Genomic DNA, 17,443 nt, shown 5'->3' on the forward strand with positions numbered 1-17,443 from the left:
ACACAATTTATGTTTCAATGCTGAGTTAGCTTGATCTTCCTTGTTTGAAGGGAGAAAGTTAGTTTTACAGACCAGAAAACTTTCTAAACCAAAAACTCAATGCCCTAAGGGTATTAGGTTGTCCTCTATGGGTTCTATAATTCCAGCTGGCTGTGTCTTTTGGCCATTGAAAAAGACCTGGCTTTGCATTTCAGTAAAATGTTGAAATTAAATTACTTTTAGCTAAGCTTGAAGTTGGAAAATTTTATCATACATAGTAAGTAAATCATTGTAAAATATTCTAAGTTTTCATTTCTAGATGAAAACTCTTAGTTTTCATTTCTATGGCACTGAAATAATCCATACAGGTTTTCCTGGCTCCCACAGAAGTAAATATACCAATGTGCTCTGATTAAATCATTGGAAAATGTAAGGAAAATTCCTCTTTCTGGAAACAATTTTATTGGGTCAGATTCCCATCATAAGAAAGCTATAGGGATTTTATATTTAGAAGAACAAACAAAAATTGAAAAATTGTTTTATTCGCTCTTTAACATGTAAGTATATCCTATGTAATTTCAGGGAATGATTGCAAAGAAAATACATAAAAAATATTTTTCAGATAAAAACTTCATAGAGCTAATGGGAAAAGGACTTAGTTTATTATTTCTAAATATGCGTATCAATGTAACGTACTATATTGAGTCACTTTTGGAGGAGTATTATGGTAAATCAATTAGGCGATTACCATTTGATGGTGATCTTTTTAAACTGAAAGACTGGAATAGGATTTAAACTTTAGGAAGTTTAAATTCCAGCTCATCTGTCATTATATGATTTGTTTCCCTCTGAAATATTTTTATTTAGAAAGATGCCAAAATTGATCTTATAACATCCAGGATTTTTCCTGTGTCTGCTTAATGCTTTCAATGAAGATTTTCTGCTTGGGAAATAGAAAAGGACTCTTTCAGGCCACATTGTCACTAAAAACATTTTTAAACAATATAAAGCAAACACAGCCTAAATGTCAATGTATTATTAGTACAAGAATGTGGCTTTGTAAACCTCAAAGGCTTACAAAGTGACAATCTAATAATCCTAAACTACTAAGAAAATGTTAGATTATATTGAATATCTTCTGCTTATGAAAAACCAAAGTGTACAAAAGATTTTTAGAAAGATTTAGATTTGAAATAATAATAATTTTTTAAAGTTTGAATGCTTTAAAGGATAAACCCACAGCTATTTAATACAACTCATTCCCTGGTGGGTTTCTGATGCTTGAGATTTTTATAATTAGTTTAAAATACGCCATTGTACTCCATTTCTCAGGGTTAATAAGTCAAAATAACTTCTGTTTATTGAATATTTAGTTAATAATACTAATCTTTACACGTATTATCTTACTAAATGCAACTTCTATTTTACTAGCTTAGAAGCTGAAATCCCAGACAGGTTAAGAAATTTCCCTGAAAGCATATAGTTGGTAAGTGGAAAAAATGGAATTTGACCCAGAAATTCCTGAAAAACTATTATGCATATTTGCATTATTTCATATTACTTTTCATTGATTTCAAGGCTAAGTCCTTCAGGAACATTGTGAGTGACTTAAAAATATAGGGGATTTGCTTGTTTTTAAACGTGGTATTTAAGTTTGAAAGCAATTAAATTAGAATAGAAAGAGTTTTAATTACTCTCCCATCCCCTCTCTTCTCACTTCTTAAGTTAGCTTGCCCAGTTCGGTAATCACACAAATATCTTATCCATACTAGGAAAATTTAGCAACTCTCTCTCTCTTTTTTTTTTTTTTTTAAAGGAGAATTTCCAGTTCATCATTTAAAAAACTTAATATATGTTTTCTTTTCAAGTCAAAAAATATCCCTATTTCAAGATGTATTAACTTTTCTAATGTAGCTTTGAGCCCTTCTTGAAACAGTCACTGCCTGGAAGCCTGAAGCAATGTTAATGCAACTTCCAAATGGGTCTCACCCTATGAGGGAGTAACTTTGGCACTGGGAGAATTTGGCTCAGCAGATTTCAGCAGAGCCCCAGCTCAGGAAGTCAATTCCTTGGAAAGATGAAACATCTGAACATGTAAATTACTAGCTCAGTCGCAACTCTATGTGTTACATGTGTAGAAATGCAAAAACACATTTGTTCAACAGATTTATCATTCGCTGCCACATTGCACAGAATGAAAACTTAGATATCCTTACATAAACACATGAGTCACCTTTCATAAAACACAATTTTCCATATAAGCAAGCTACTGATGAATGTGGAGTCGAAGACATTTTCTCTTTGGCTGTTGTAAAATGTTCTACAGAAGATAAGAAAGAACATCTTAAATGCAGTAAGTTCAAGAGGATAACTTGTCACAGTGGGGAGGGAAGCCAAGGGGACCCAACATCTTTCATTCCCATGTCCTCATGCGAGCACCTTGGCCAGAAAGCTTTCACCCTCTGAAGTGAGTCATGGGTCTAGAGAGCTGCCTCCTGTTCAGGAAGAGAGAGGCACTGGGCACGGCTTCCTCTTTATGTCTTCTGAAGTTGGCTCTGTGTAAACGTCTTTTATCTTAGAATTTAGAAGCTATTTTTTTTTTTTTTTTAAATAATGAGATGCAAAGTGGCTGGTGTTTTGGGAATGTCCACTCAGTGGATCTTATTCCAGGTGACTCATGTTTCTCTCTCTTTCAAAACAAGTGATTAGCTGTGTTAGTAAAATTAAGAAAGATGAGACAACTCTTACTGTTTTTCAAAATACTTATTACATAGTCCATTATAAGACTGAAGACGTCCAACAAATACCACCCCGGTTGCAGCTTTAACCAAAAGCATGCTGCCAGCCCCACCCTAAACTCTGCCCCCATCCCCTTAATTTGGAGAAAGAAACGCAACCCACTCCCATATTTTTGTCTGGAAAAGCCCGTGGACAGAGGAGCCTGGCAGGCTACAGTCCATGGGGTCTCAAAGAGTTGGACGTGACTCAGCGGCTAAACCACCACCAAGTTTACCTTCTTTGTTGTCTAAGATGTATTTCTATTTAATCAAAGTAGCTTGTAATTACGGAGAAGGCAATGGTACCCCACTCCAGTACTATGGCCTGGAAAATCCCATGGATGGAGGAGCCTGGTAGGCTTCAGTCCATGGGGTCGCTAAGAGTCGGACACAACTGAGTGATTTCACTTTCACTTTTCACTTTTATGCATAGGAGAAGGAAATAGCAAGTCACTCCAGTATTCTTGCCTGGAGAATCCCAGGGACGGGGGAGCATGGTGGGCTTCCGTCTATGGGGTTGCACAGAGTCGGACACGACTGAAGAGACTTAGCAGCAGTAGCAGCAGCAGCTTGTAATTATATGTCAATTTGTTTGCTCTCCTCTTTTACTGGACTGAGACCTCCAAAGGCATAGACTTTGTCTTAAGGCATTTTTGTACATCCAGTCCCTAGTACTGGAACCGCCACAGAGATGGTGTTTAATGAATACTGGTAGAATACGGAAAACTTGAATTATTTAACTAATTTGGCACTTGTCAATAAAAATAGCATAATTTGTGATGCTAGTTTGATGATTCTAGACTTCCAGTTGAGAATTCTGGATTTTTTGGGGCGTAGCATATTTGTAATAAAGATTATCTTTAGGCTAAATGTGATTAACTTTTAAAATATTATCATTTTTCTACTCTAATAAAATTTGACTCATTATAAATATTCTGGCAACATATAATAAGATTTTTAAAACAGAGGAAAAAATCATGTAACTCAACATCCTAACAGCATTTCTGCCAATATCCTTGTGGAATACATCCCCACATTGTGCCCTATGATTACTTCTATTAAATTACTGCAAACTAATATAGCCATGATTGAACTAATGATGAGGAAAATGCTGAGCAGTAATTGATTACCTTGCCAAAAATGCCCTTTAACATACAGAAAATAACAGTTAAATGTTGACCTTAATTGATGTGTGTACTTGATGTTCTGTGGTCATGTATGGATGTGAGAGTTGGACTATGAAGAAGGCTGAGCACTGAAGAATTGATGCTTTTGAACTGTGGTGCTGGAGAAGACTCTTGAGAGTCCCTTGGACTGCAAGGAGATCCAACCAGTCCATTCTGAAGGAGATTAGCCCTGGGATTTCTTTGGAAGGAATGATGCTAAAGCTGAAACTCCAGTACTTTGGCCACCTCATGCGAAGAGTTGACTCATTGGAAAAGACTCTGATGCTGGGAGGGATTGGGGGCAGGCGGAGAAGGGGACAACAGAGGATGAGATGGCTGGATGGCATCACTGACTCGATGGACGTGAGTCTGAGTGAACTCTGGGAGTTGGTGATGGACAGGGAGGCCTGGCGTGCTGCGATTCATGGGGTTGCAAAGAGTTGGACACGACTGAGCGACTGATCTGATCTGATCTGAATAGTTTTTTTTTTAATATTGTATTTTTCTCATAATAAAAGAAATTCATCATTAAAAAATGTGAAAAATTAGTATAAGAGAAGCAAAAATACACATAGACTTGAATAAGCAGGTAAACACAGAGACTATTGGTATTAATATTAGGTATATTTTCTTCCATATATTATGTATTTTAAATAAAAATTATATTGTCTATAAAACAAATTTTTTTGTCAATTAGCATTCAATACTGAAGTTTTTAATCATACAATTGAAGAATCTTATGAAAAACTATAGTTTTATACTGTTCGTTTATTTAAAGATATTGTTGGTAATGTAACCACCTTCTTAGGTTAAACTTTTTGGTAGGTCTGATTTTTCATTGTTTATAATTAGTTTTGCAATACAGGTATTACTCTACATGAATCTTAGAATGGAATTGTGATTATTTCCACTAATTGGATACTTGAGAAAACTTTCAAAGTTCTTGCTACCCATCACTAAATTGAATTTTAAGAAAATGGAAAAAGACCTGCATTCTCACCTGGAGTGAGAGTATTTCATTTTCTCATCCCTTTACCAGTGTTAAATATTATGATATCTAGGGGTTTGTTTTTTTAAGATTTCTCAAGTTTACAGGTATAAAAAAATACATAGTATTTTCTTGTAAAAAATTTTTCATAGCTATGGTTAGAAATAGACTTGGTTCCCAGAATCGTTTATTTATGTCTTTTCCATTTTTTCCCTAAAAATTAGTTTACTAAAACAAAATGCATAACATAGTAACAAAAAACATTTATGCACACTAGAAAATGCATACATAAAAAGAAAGCATCTATCTTTTTATGCAATTACCACTATTTCCTCTTCCCAAAGGTAATAACCATTTCTTAGATATCTTTCAAGAAAAAGAAAAAAAAATACCTTTATTTATATGGAGATCTCCTTTTAAAAAGTGCATTAATATGCCTTATGATACAAACTGTCCTTCATTTTACTTGATTCACATAATATCGTGGACATCTTTTCATGTCAACACATACATATATATGCCCTACCATTTTTAATAACAATGAGAAATATTATACATTTAAGAAATGCATTAACTTAATGGAAACAGTGTTATCTTACCATTTTAAAATTTATATTACTTTGTGATTAAGTATTATTTTTCTCAGAGAAGGCAATGGCACCCCACTCCAGTACTCTTGCCTGGAAAATCCCATGGACAGAGGAGCCTGGAAGGCTACAGTCTATGGGGTCACTAAGAATCAGACACGACTGAGCGATTTCACTTCCAATTTTCACTTTCATGCATTGGAGAAGGAAATGGCAACCCACTCCAGTGTTCTTGCCTGGAGAATCCTAGGGACGGGGGAGCCTGGTGGGCTGGTGTCTATGGGGTCGCACAGAGTCAGATACAACTGAAGCGACTTAGCAGCAGCAGCAGCATTACTTTTCTGATACTTAGAGTCCATCATTTGTATTTCAGTGCTTCATGAACTTTATCCATTCTGGTACAAGTGACTTTATTTTATTTTATGTATTTTTTTTGAATGTGTGTGTGGACCATTTTAAAAGTCTTTATTAAATTTGTTACCATATACTTCGGTTTTATGTTTTAGTTTCTTGGCCAGGAGACATGTGGGATCTGAGCTCCCTGACCAGGGATTGAACTCACTCCCCCTGCATTGGTAGACAAAGTATTTACGGCTGGACCACCAGGGAAGCCCTGCAAGTGACTTTAAAAGCCATTCTGGACAAATTGTCTCACGGAGATTCTGCGGGGATACCTTGCCTCTATGCTAATTCCAACTCCAGCCTGATTTCTTCTATTATCCTGAACAGCTCTTGGAGGGGCAGCCAGGCAGCCCCTGGAAGCTGTGAGCCAGAGGACTGCAGTGGTTCTCTTTTCTCTCTGAATCTGGGAAGTTGCTTGGAAAATCTCAGCCATGATGCCTGAGAGAGGTAGCTCTTGGAGACAGTGCTACCTTTGGAGTTCTATAACCCCAATCTCTCTATGATCTCCAGGATGCTAAGGAAATTCTGAACAGTTGTACAAGATCCTCTCTACTTCCAAGACAAGAAGAACTTAAAAACACCACGGGACAAAAAAGCCTCCCCTGCGTATTTTCATAACGAACCAGCACTCTGCCTGATGCTCCACAATTAGCTAAAAGTATCGGATACACATTATTAGTTGTTTATACCAGATTCTCTTCTCCATCCGGGTACATGGAAATCTGGGTTTTGCCATCTGCTTGAAGTTGGGCAGATGACACCACCATTATGGCAGAAAGGGAAGAAGAACTAAAGAGCCTGTTGATGAAAGTGACAGAGGAGAGTGAAAAAATTGGCTTAAAACTCAACAATCAGAAAACTGAGATCATGGCATCTGGTCCCATCACTTCATGGCAAATAGATAGGGAAACAGTGGCTGACTTTATTCTTTTGGGCTCCAAAATCACTGCCGATGTTGACTGTAGCCATGAAATTAAAAGATTCTTACTCCTTGGAAGGAAAGTTATGACCAACCTAGACAGCATATTAAAAAGCAGAGACATTACTTTGCAAACAAAATCCGTCTCATCAAGGCTATGGTTTTTCCAGTAGTCATGTATGGATGTGAGAGCTGGACTATAAAGAAAGCTGAGCGCTGAAGAATTGCTGCTTTTGAACTGTGGTGTTGGAGAAGACTCTTGAGAGTCCCTTGAACTGCAAGGAGATCCTACTGGTCCATCCTAAAGGAATGATGTTCTGGGTGTTCTTTGTAAGGACTGATATTGAAGCTGAAACTCCAATACTTTGGCCATCTGATGCGAAGAGCTGACTTATTTGAAAAGACTCTGATGCTGGGAAAGATTGAAGGCAGGAGAAGAAGGGGACACGTGCAGTAAAAAAAGAAAAAAAGAAAAGATAAAATGAAAGCAATTTTCCTTTTGATGAGAACTCAGTATTTTTGTTAACTTTTCCTACACATTGTACAGTATGGTTAGCTACAGCCACCGTGTTGTATTTTACATTCCTAGAACTTATTTATCTTATGACTGGAAGTTTGTGCTTTGACCATGTTCCTCCAGTTCTTCCTCTGCCCTGTCTTTTGCCTCTGGTAACCACAAGTCTGATATCTTTGTTTTCATGGATTTGGCTTTTCATTTTCTGGTTTTCTTAGATTTCATGTATATGTGAGGTCATTTAGTATTTGTTTTTCCCTGTTTGATTTATTTCACTTAGCATAATGCCTTCATGGGCTATCCATGTTGTTGTAAATGATAGGATTTCTTTGTTTTTCTGATGGCTGAATAATATTCCATTGTGTACATATATGTATATTCCATACATATATGTATGGAATACACATACATATACACATACACACATATGTGTATATGTGTACATATACATATACACATATGTATATTCCATACATACACAATGGAATATACATAGTTATATATGTGTGTGTATGTATACACATATACACACATATGTGTATATGTGTACATATACATATACACATATGTATATTCCATACATACATGATGGAATATACATAGTTATATATATATATGTGTGTGTGTATGCACAACACAGCTTTTCTTAATGGACACTTCGGTTGTTTCCATCTAGCTTGCTGTAAGCAGAGCTACTATGAACGGAAGCGTGCACATATCTTTTTGAGGTAGTGCTTTTTTCCTTTGATTGTATTCATTCCCAGCAGTGAAATGCTATGTCGCCTGGTAGTTCTGTTTTTAATTTTTTGGGATTCTCCACACTGGTTTCCACAGTGGCTGTGCCAATTTGTAATCCCATCAATAGTGCACAGTGTTCCTTTTTCTCCACATCCACACTCGTGTTTGTTATTTCTTTTTCTTTTTTGGATGGTGATCATTCTAACAGGTATGAAATAGTTTTAATTTGCTTTTCTCTAATGACTAATGAGGTTGAATATCTTTTCATGTATGTGTAGGCATTTTGTATATTTTCATTTGAAGGTATATTCAGGTCCTTTGCCTATTTTTAATTGGGTTATTTGGTTCTTTTGCTTTAGATTTGTATAAATTTTTAATATATTTTTAATACTAACCTTTAAACAGATTGCACATATTTTTCTTATTCTGTTGGTTTTCTTTTCACTTATGGTTTCACCTCTGTTATACTTGTTTCTGAACCAATGTGAGAATCAGAGCCATTCAGTAAATCATATTAGACATATGATATCAAAGAAAAATATACTGACATTTTACTGAAGCATAACTTAGTGTGTACTGATTAATAGAATAGTCTAGTTAGAAGCCAGAAGGAGGCTTAACAATCAAAAAGAGTAATGATAGTTCATAAAGATAAAGCTGTTGGATAAAATAAATAACTATTTGAAAAATGTTAATGAACTTAAGTTGCTTAAATTTTTTTAAATGTTGAGGAATATCTTAAAAGCATAAATAGTGATTGTTGAAGCTTGATTTTATCAAGTGGAGAAATATCTCAAATACAAGGCAAAAATACCAATAGAATGGAAGTTATGAAGAAAAAGATATAAAGCTTGAAAACTAGAGTCAAGAGAACTAACATGTGAGTATTAGAAATCCCAGAAGGTAATAAAGATGGATAGAAGAAAAATAATAGTTAAACAAAAAAACAGAAAAAAATTTAAAAGTAAATAAAAAGAAAAAAACAGCCATGTAAGCTACAGCCTAAGAAGTCAGATAGGAAAACATACACCCACACAAATAACCAGATTTATTTTAGAAAAACTGCTGAATTTCAAAATAATATAACAGTTCCTTGAAAAATAAAAATAGCATTATTATATGATTCAACAATTCCACTTTCAGGTACATACTCAAAGAACTGAAAGCAGCATCTCAAAGAGATATTTGTACATCCATCTTCTTAGCAGCTCATAGCAACATTATTTGCAATCACCAAAATGTGAAAGCAACCGAAGTTTCCAACTATGGATGAATGGAAAAGCAAAACATGGTATATACATACAGTGGAATATTATTCATACTTAAAAAGAATGGAGACTCTGACACGTGCTTCAGCATGAATGAATCTTGGAAATATTATGCTAAATGAAATAGCAGTCCTCAAAAGATAGACGCTTGAGGTATTTTGTACTCCAGGACCAAACTTGCCTGTTACTCCAGATATATCGTGACTTTCTACTTTTGCATCATCCCCTACGATGAAAAGGACATATTTTCTTGGTGTTAGTCCTAGAAGGTCCTGTAAGTCTCCATAGAACCATTCAGCTTCAGTTTCCTTTGCATTAGCAGTTGGGGCATAGACTTGGATTACTGTGATATTGAATGGTTTGAATTGGAAATGAACAGAGATATCATTCTGTGGTTTTTGAGATTGCACCCAAGTACTGCATTTCAGACTCTTGTTGACTGTGAGAGCTACTCAATTTCTTCTAAGGGATTCTTGCCCACAGTAGTAGATATAATGGTCATCTGAATTAAATTCACCCATTCTGGTCCATTTTAGTTCACTGATTCTTAAAATGTCGATGTTCACTCTTGCCATCTCTTGTTTGACCACTTCCAGTTTATCTTGATTCATGGACCTAACAGTCCAGGTTCCTATGCATTATTGTCCTTAACAGCATTGTACTTTACTTTCACCACCAGACATATCCATAGCTGGGTATTGTTTCCACTTCGGCTCAGTCTCTTCATTCCTTCTGGAGCTATTTCTTTGCTCTTCTCCATAACCATATTAGGTACCTACTGACCTGAGGAGTTCATCTTTCAGTGTCATATCTTTTTGACTTTTCATACTGCTCATGCAGTTCTCAAGGCAAGAATGCTAAAGTGGTTTGCCATTCCCTTCTCCAGTGGACCACATTTTGTCAGACAGCATATTAAAAAGTAGACCTAGACAGCATATTAAAAAGTAGAGACTTTACTTTGCCAACAAAGGTCTGTATAGTCAAAGCTATGGTTTTTCCATATGCAAAAATAGGAAGTCAATACTTTGGCCACCTGATGCAAAGAACTGACTTATTGGAAAAGATCCTGATACCAGAAAGGATTGAAGGCAGGAGGAGAAGGGGACGACAGAGATAAGATGGTTGGATGGCATCACTGACTCGATGGGCATGAGTTTGAGCAAGCTCTGGGATTTAGTGATTGACAGGGAAGCCTGGTCACAGAGTCATACACAACTGAGTGACTGAACTGAACTGATGGTTTTTCCAATTGTTATGTGTTGATGTGAGAGTTGGGCCATAAAGAAGGCTGAGCACCAAAGAATTGATGCTTTTGAACTGTAGCATTGGAGAAGACTCTTGAGAGTCCTTTGTACTGCAAGGAGATCAAATAAGTCAATCCTAGAGGAACTCAATCCTAAATATTCATTGGAAGGATTGATCCTGAAGCTGAAGCTCCAATACTTTGACCACCTGTTATGAAGAGCTGACTCACTAGAAAAGACCCTGATGCTGCTAAAGATTGAAGGCAGGAGAAGAAGAGGACAACAAAAGATGAGATGGTTGGATGCCATCACTGACTCATTGGTCATGAGTTTGAGCAAGCTCCAGGAGTTGGTGATAGACAGGGAAGCCTAGAGTGCTGCAGTCTATGGGGTCTCAAAGAGTCGGACACGACTGAGTGACTGAACAACAGCAACAAATATGAGGTATTTAGAGTAATCAAAATCACAGAAACAAGAGGTAAAGTGGTAATTTCTGGGTTATGGCAGGATGGAAAAAATGGGAATTATTGTTTGATGGGTGTAGGCTTTTGATGAAAATTTGAAGAAGAAATTTACAAGGTGAAAATAGTTTGCAGATGGATGATGGCTATGGTTATGCAACAATGTAGCCATACACTTAATGCCACTAAGCTGTACACTTAAAAATAGTGATGGTAAATTTTATGTTCTATATATTTTATCACAATAAATAGAATGAAATGAATAAAAAAGCAGCATGAATTTGCTACTGTTTATATAAAATGGCATGTACATGTACAACAGTTTAGAAAGAAATAGCAGTTCCATATTACCTGTAGAAGTGACTTGCAGGGATATTTATCATTTACTGACAAGAACAAAATATAATTTGTTGACTAATACATACAGTATGATTATATTTCAACAAAAAAGCAACCAGGAACAATTTAATATGTCTATAAATATGACAGTGGTAGAGAGAGAATTTATTTTACATTTGTATACATACAGTATCACTCTTTTCAAGCACTACATATTAATCTTATAATTTGAAAAACTAAACATAGAAAATGTAAAAAGTATAATTTTAGTAAAGTCACATTATATAGTAAGGGCTGAAAACAACTCTCTTTTTCACTTGGTAAATGTGTTTTTTTAGTTTGACTCATGCATTTTCATTGTGTGATAGTATAGAAGTAATTTAAGATAATAACACAATATATTACATGTTACTGTATTATTACTATTATGTATTATTACATTGATATTATCACAATCCTAAATTATTTATATACTACTTACATTGTATATATTTATGGTATATATTATTTTAAAGTATATATGCTGAGCATCTTTTCATGTGTTTGTTAGCCATCTGTATGTCTTCTTTGGAGAAATGTCTATTTAGTTCTTTGGCCCATTTTTTGATTGGGTCGTTTATTTTTCTGGAGTTGAGCTGTAGGAGTTGCTTGTATATTTTTGAGATTAGTTGTTTGTCGGTTGCTTCATTTGCTATTATTTTCTCCCATTCTGAAGGCTGTCTTTTCACCTTGCTAATAGTTTCCTTTGATGTGCAGAAGCTTTTAAGGTTAATTAGGTCCCATTTGTTTATTTTTGCTTTTATTTCCAATATTCTGGGAGGTGGGTCATAGAGGATCCTGCTGTGATGTATGTCGGAGAGTGTTTTGCCTATGTTCTCCTCTAGGAGTTTTATAGTTTCTGGTCTTACGTTTAGATCTTTAATCCATTTTGAGTTTATTTTTGTGTATGGTGTTAGAAAATGGTCCAGTTTCATTCTTTTACAAGTGGTTGACCAGATTTCCCAGCACCACTTGTTAAAGAGATTGTCTTTAATCCATTGTATATTCTTGCCTCCTTTGTCAAAGATAAGGTGTCCATATGTGCGTGGATTTATCTCTGGGCTTTCTATTTTATTCCATTGATCAATATTTCTGTCTTTGTGCCAGTACCATACTGTCTTGATAACTGTGGCTTTGTAGTAGAGCCTGAAGTCAGGTAGGTTGATTCCTCCAGTTCCAGAAATGCAAATCAAAACCACTATGAGGTACCATTTCACACCAGTCAGAATGGCTGCGATCCAAAAGTCTACAAATAATAAATGCTGGAGAGGGTGTGGAGAAAAGGGAACCCTCTTACACTGTTGGTGGGAATGCAACCTAGTACAGCCACTATGGAGAACAGTGTGGAGATTCCTCAAAAAACTGGAAATAGAACTGCCTTATGATCCAGCAATCCCACTGCTAGGCATACACACTGAGGAAACCAGAAGGGAAAGAGACATGTGTACCCCAATGTTCATCGCAGCACTGTTTATAATAGCCAGGACATGGAAGCAACCTAGATGCCCATCAGCAGATGAATGGATAAGAAAGCTGTGGTACATATACACAATGGAGTATTACTCAGCCATTAAAAAGAATACATTTGAATCAGTTCTAATGAAGTGGATGAAACTGGAGCCTATTATACAGAGTGAAGTAAGCCAGAAGGAAAAACATAAATACAGTATACTAACGCATATATATGGAATTTAGAAAGATGGTAACAATAACTCTGTATACGAGACAGCAAAAGAGACACTGATGTATAGAACAGTCTTATGGACTCTGTGGGAGAGGGAGAGGGTGGGAAGATTTGGGAGAATGGCATTGAAACATGTAAAATATCATGTAGGAAACGAGTTGCCAGTCCAGGTTCGATGCACGATGCTGGATGCTTGGGGCTGGTGCACTGGACGGCCCAGAGGGATGGTATGGGGAGGGAGGAGGGAGGAGGGTTCGGGATGGGGAACACATGTATACCTGTGGCGGATTCATTTTGATATTTGGCAAAACTAATACAATTATGTAAAGTTTAAAAATAAAATAAAATTAGAAAAAAAAAATAAAGTATATATGCATATATAGTTTTAAAATATTTTAAATATATATGTCTCCTTGATATTCTCTGTCAAATATGGATTTATTCCTGCTTATAGAAATCTTGTTATAGTAGAGGCAGAATACAAGTATGCATGACAAACTCTACAAGATAAAGATCAGTAGCTGTTTTATCAGAAAAATGTATATTTTAGGGAGAGATCACACACATATTTTTTGTATAAACTATTCCCATATTATGTGTAATACTTTGTTTCTAATGTAATAATTGAAAACACATATGCAGCGACTAAAGTGAAGAAATCCTATAATTATCCCTTTTAGGTTCAGCTGATTGCAGTTATAACTCAAGTTTATTGTCATTTTTTCAATATTTTTGCCTTTGGGTAGTGCTGTCATACTGACAACAGGCCTAGGCCATATGATCTGTTTGGCTAAGGGTACAATAAGTAGCAAAGTTGCAAACAGTCTTGAAAGGCACTTGTACATTAGGGCTTATTTTCTTGCTATTTTTGTAAACTTGCAACCTCATGGTTAAGCTTGGGCTGGCTGGTCTGTGATGGATAAGAGACCATGTGGAGAGAAGCCCCAGTCATATAAATTGTCCAGAGGCAAACTATCAGCTGAGTATAGACACAGAAACAAGCCCACCCAAGATCAACTAGACCTGACCTAGTCTGGGGAATTTCTACTTAGTCCAAACGCAAATTATCCACTTGCAGAATAATTAGCTAAATAAATGGTTGTTGTTTTAAGGCATAAAAACTGTTGTTTTATTGCACAGGAAGCATACACCCAACACTTACACCCACACACAATCTTTTATATTTACATTGACTATACCCAGTGCAACATTTTTTTAGTAGCTCTCCTTTATCCAGTTTTCATAAGCACAGTAACTTTCCTTTCTCATTCGCATTATATCATTTTATATAAAATTTAAAATATTGTAAAACTTTTATAAGTATAATAGCAAGTATAACTACTATAAGTGGGTTTGAGAAGAAAAATAACTGATTGCTGGTAACCGTAGAATGAACTCAAGGTAGGACAGAAGTGTATGAGTAGAACTACAGGGTGACCTATAGTCACGCCCATTCATCATGCTGTTGGCATTAAGGGTGTGAACTTATCCTATATTCTAACAACACTGCAAAAAGTCTATTAAGCTGGGACAGCATTTCATGTCTGCCTTCACTGTACCATTAACTTTAAAAATCTTAACATCATTGTCTTTCCTTCTTCAGCCAGGAAATGTTTTCTTAATGGCTTTAAGATGATCAGGATTCCTTCATAATTTGTATGAAATGTATTGTTGTAATGTTATGCTCAGTTATGTCCTGACTCTCTGCAACACTATGGCCTGTAGCTTGCCAGGCTCCTCTGTCCATGGAATTTTCCAGGCAAGAATACTGGAGTATGTTGCCATTTCTTACTCCAGGGGATCTTCCTAACCAGGGATTGAACCCACGTCTTCTGCATCTGCTGCCTTGGCATGTATGGTGTTAAGTCGCTTCAGTTGTGTCCAACTCTCTGTGATATTATGGACTGTAGCCCGCCAGGCTCCTCTGTTCATGGGATTCTCCAGGCAAGAATACTGGAGTGTATTGCCAGGCCCTCCTCCATGGGATCTTCCCTAGGGATTGAACCCTCATCTCATTATATGTCTTGCATTGGCAGGCTGATTCTTTATCACTGTGCCACCTGGGAAGCCCTTCTGTGAAACTGCATATGCATTTATAAATGTAAATATGTTTAAAATATTAAAATTTTTGGAGATAACATATTTGGAATCTAAAACATTTATCACTATGGTTCATTATGTTGCTATTACTCATGATAGGAAGATAGTTGCATTCAATCTTGCCATTGATTCTTAATATATACTGAAATAAAAACAATCATAATCCTAAACAATGAATAGAGTCAACCCAAGAAATGCTGTTCAAGTAACTTTATTAATGAGAACAAGTATCACAGAGGTCCTATAACAGACAATACCCCAAGTTTCAGTGACTTAAAATAGTAAACATGTTTTCCTTTCTGATGAATGGCTTATTTACCATGGTTTCTGTCTCATTAAGTCATTTTGGGATCCATGTATCTTTCATCTTATGGAACTATCTTCCATTCTTGGCTTCTAAGATTCCCATAGAGAAACAAATGAGAGAAAGAATATTGTAGATCTCTCTTTCTTAGTCTAGAAGTGACACATGCCACTTCTACTCACATTCATTGTCAAAAATCTAGTGATGTGGCTTCATCTTTTCTCTATTTGAACTAAGAAATGTGATTTAGGTGTGTGGCCAAGAAGAGGAACAAGATCAGTGACCATCTATCCGGTTTGGATAGATGTGGCCAGTCATTAAACCCACAATTGTACTCATCTCACACTTTAGTAAAGTAATGCTCAAAATGCTCCAAGCCAGGCTTCAGCAATATGTGAACTGTGAACTTCCAGATGTTCAAGCTGGTTTTAGAAAAGGCAGAGGAACCAGAGCTCAAATTGCCAACATCTGCTGGATCATCGAAAAAGGAAGAGCGTTCCAGAAAAACATCTATTTCTGCTTTATTGACTATGCCAAAGCCTTTGACTGTGTGGATCACAGTAAACTGTGGAAAATTCTTCAAGAGATGGGAATACCAGACCACCTGACCTGCCTCTTGAGAAATCTGTAGGCAGGTCAGGAAGAAACAGTTAGAACTGGACATGGAACAGCAGACTGGTTCCAAATAAGAAAAGGAGTACATCAGGGCTGTATATTGTCACCCTGCTTATTTAACTTCTATGCAGAGTACATCATGAGAAACGCTGGACTGGAAGAAGCACAAGCTGGAATCAAGATTACCAGGAGAAATATCATCACCTCAGATATGCAGATGATACCACCCTTATGGCAGAAAGTGAAGAGGAACTAAAGAGCCTCTTGATGAAAGTGAAAGAGGAGAGTGAAAAAGTTGGCTTAAAGCTCAACATTCAGAAAACAAAAATCATGGCATCTTGTCCCATCACTTCATGGGAAATAGATGGGGAAACAGTGGAAAGAGTGTCAGACTTTATATTTTGGGGGCTCCAAAATCACTGCAGATGGTGATTGCAGTCATGAAATTAAAAGACGCTTACTCCTTGGAAGGAAAGTTATGACCCACCTAGACAGCATATTAAAAAGCAGAGACGTTACTTTGCCAACAAAGGTCTATCTAGTCAAGGCTATGGTTTTTCCTGTGGTCATGCATGGATGTGAGAGTTGAACTGTGAAGAAAGCTGAGCACAGAAGAATTTATGCTTTTGAACTGTGGTGTTGGAGAAGACTCTTGAGAGTCCCTTGTACTGCAAGGAGATATAACCAGTCCAATCTAAAGGAGATCAGCCCTGAGTGTTCATTGGAAGGACTGATGCTGAAACTCCAATACTTTGGCCACCTGATGCGAAGAGTTGACTCATTGAAAAAGACCCTGTTGTTGGGAGGGATTGGGGGCAGGAGGAGAAGGGGACAACAGAGGCTGAGATGGCTGGATGGCATCACCGATTTGATGGACATGAGTTTGGGTAAACTCCGAGAGTTGGTGATGGACAGGGAGGCCTGGCGTGCTGTGATTCATGGGGTCACAAAGAGTCAGACACGACTGAGCAACTGAACTGAACTGAAACCCAATTTATCATTCCAAAAACCTGAGTGTATTAAATTTATGTTTAAATATAATGGAGAACTGAAACAAAGGATGGAAGTTAGTAGCAAAGAAATGGTTCTATGGAAGTTAAGTGGCCTGGGCATACAGGTACAGCGAAAGAGTCAGCACAGGTTCTTAACTTGAATCTGGGGTTATAAGAAATGCAAGCGTATCAGTGGCCTTCTCCAGAGTTCAGATTCCTTTTTTTTTTTTTTTACTAGAAATAAGGAATTAATAAATCTCAAATTTTAAAGAATGATCAGCAAACTGTTCTAGGAATGTTCTGGGATGATGTTGGTGACTGGGACAG

Source organism: Bos grunniens, chromosome 11, assembly GCF_055505025.1.
Source record: "Bos grunniens cultivar Pamir isolate PY7600 chromosome 11, Bosgru_T2T1.0, whole genome shotgun sequence".
NCBI lineage: Eukaryota > Metazoa > Chordata > Mammalia > Artiodactyla > Bovidae > Bos > Bos grunniens.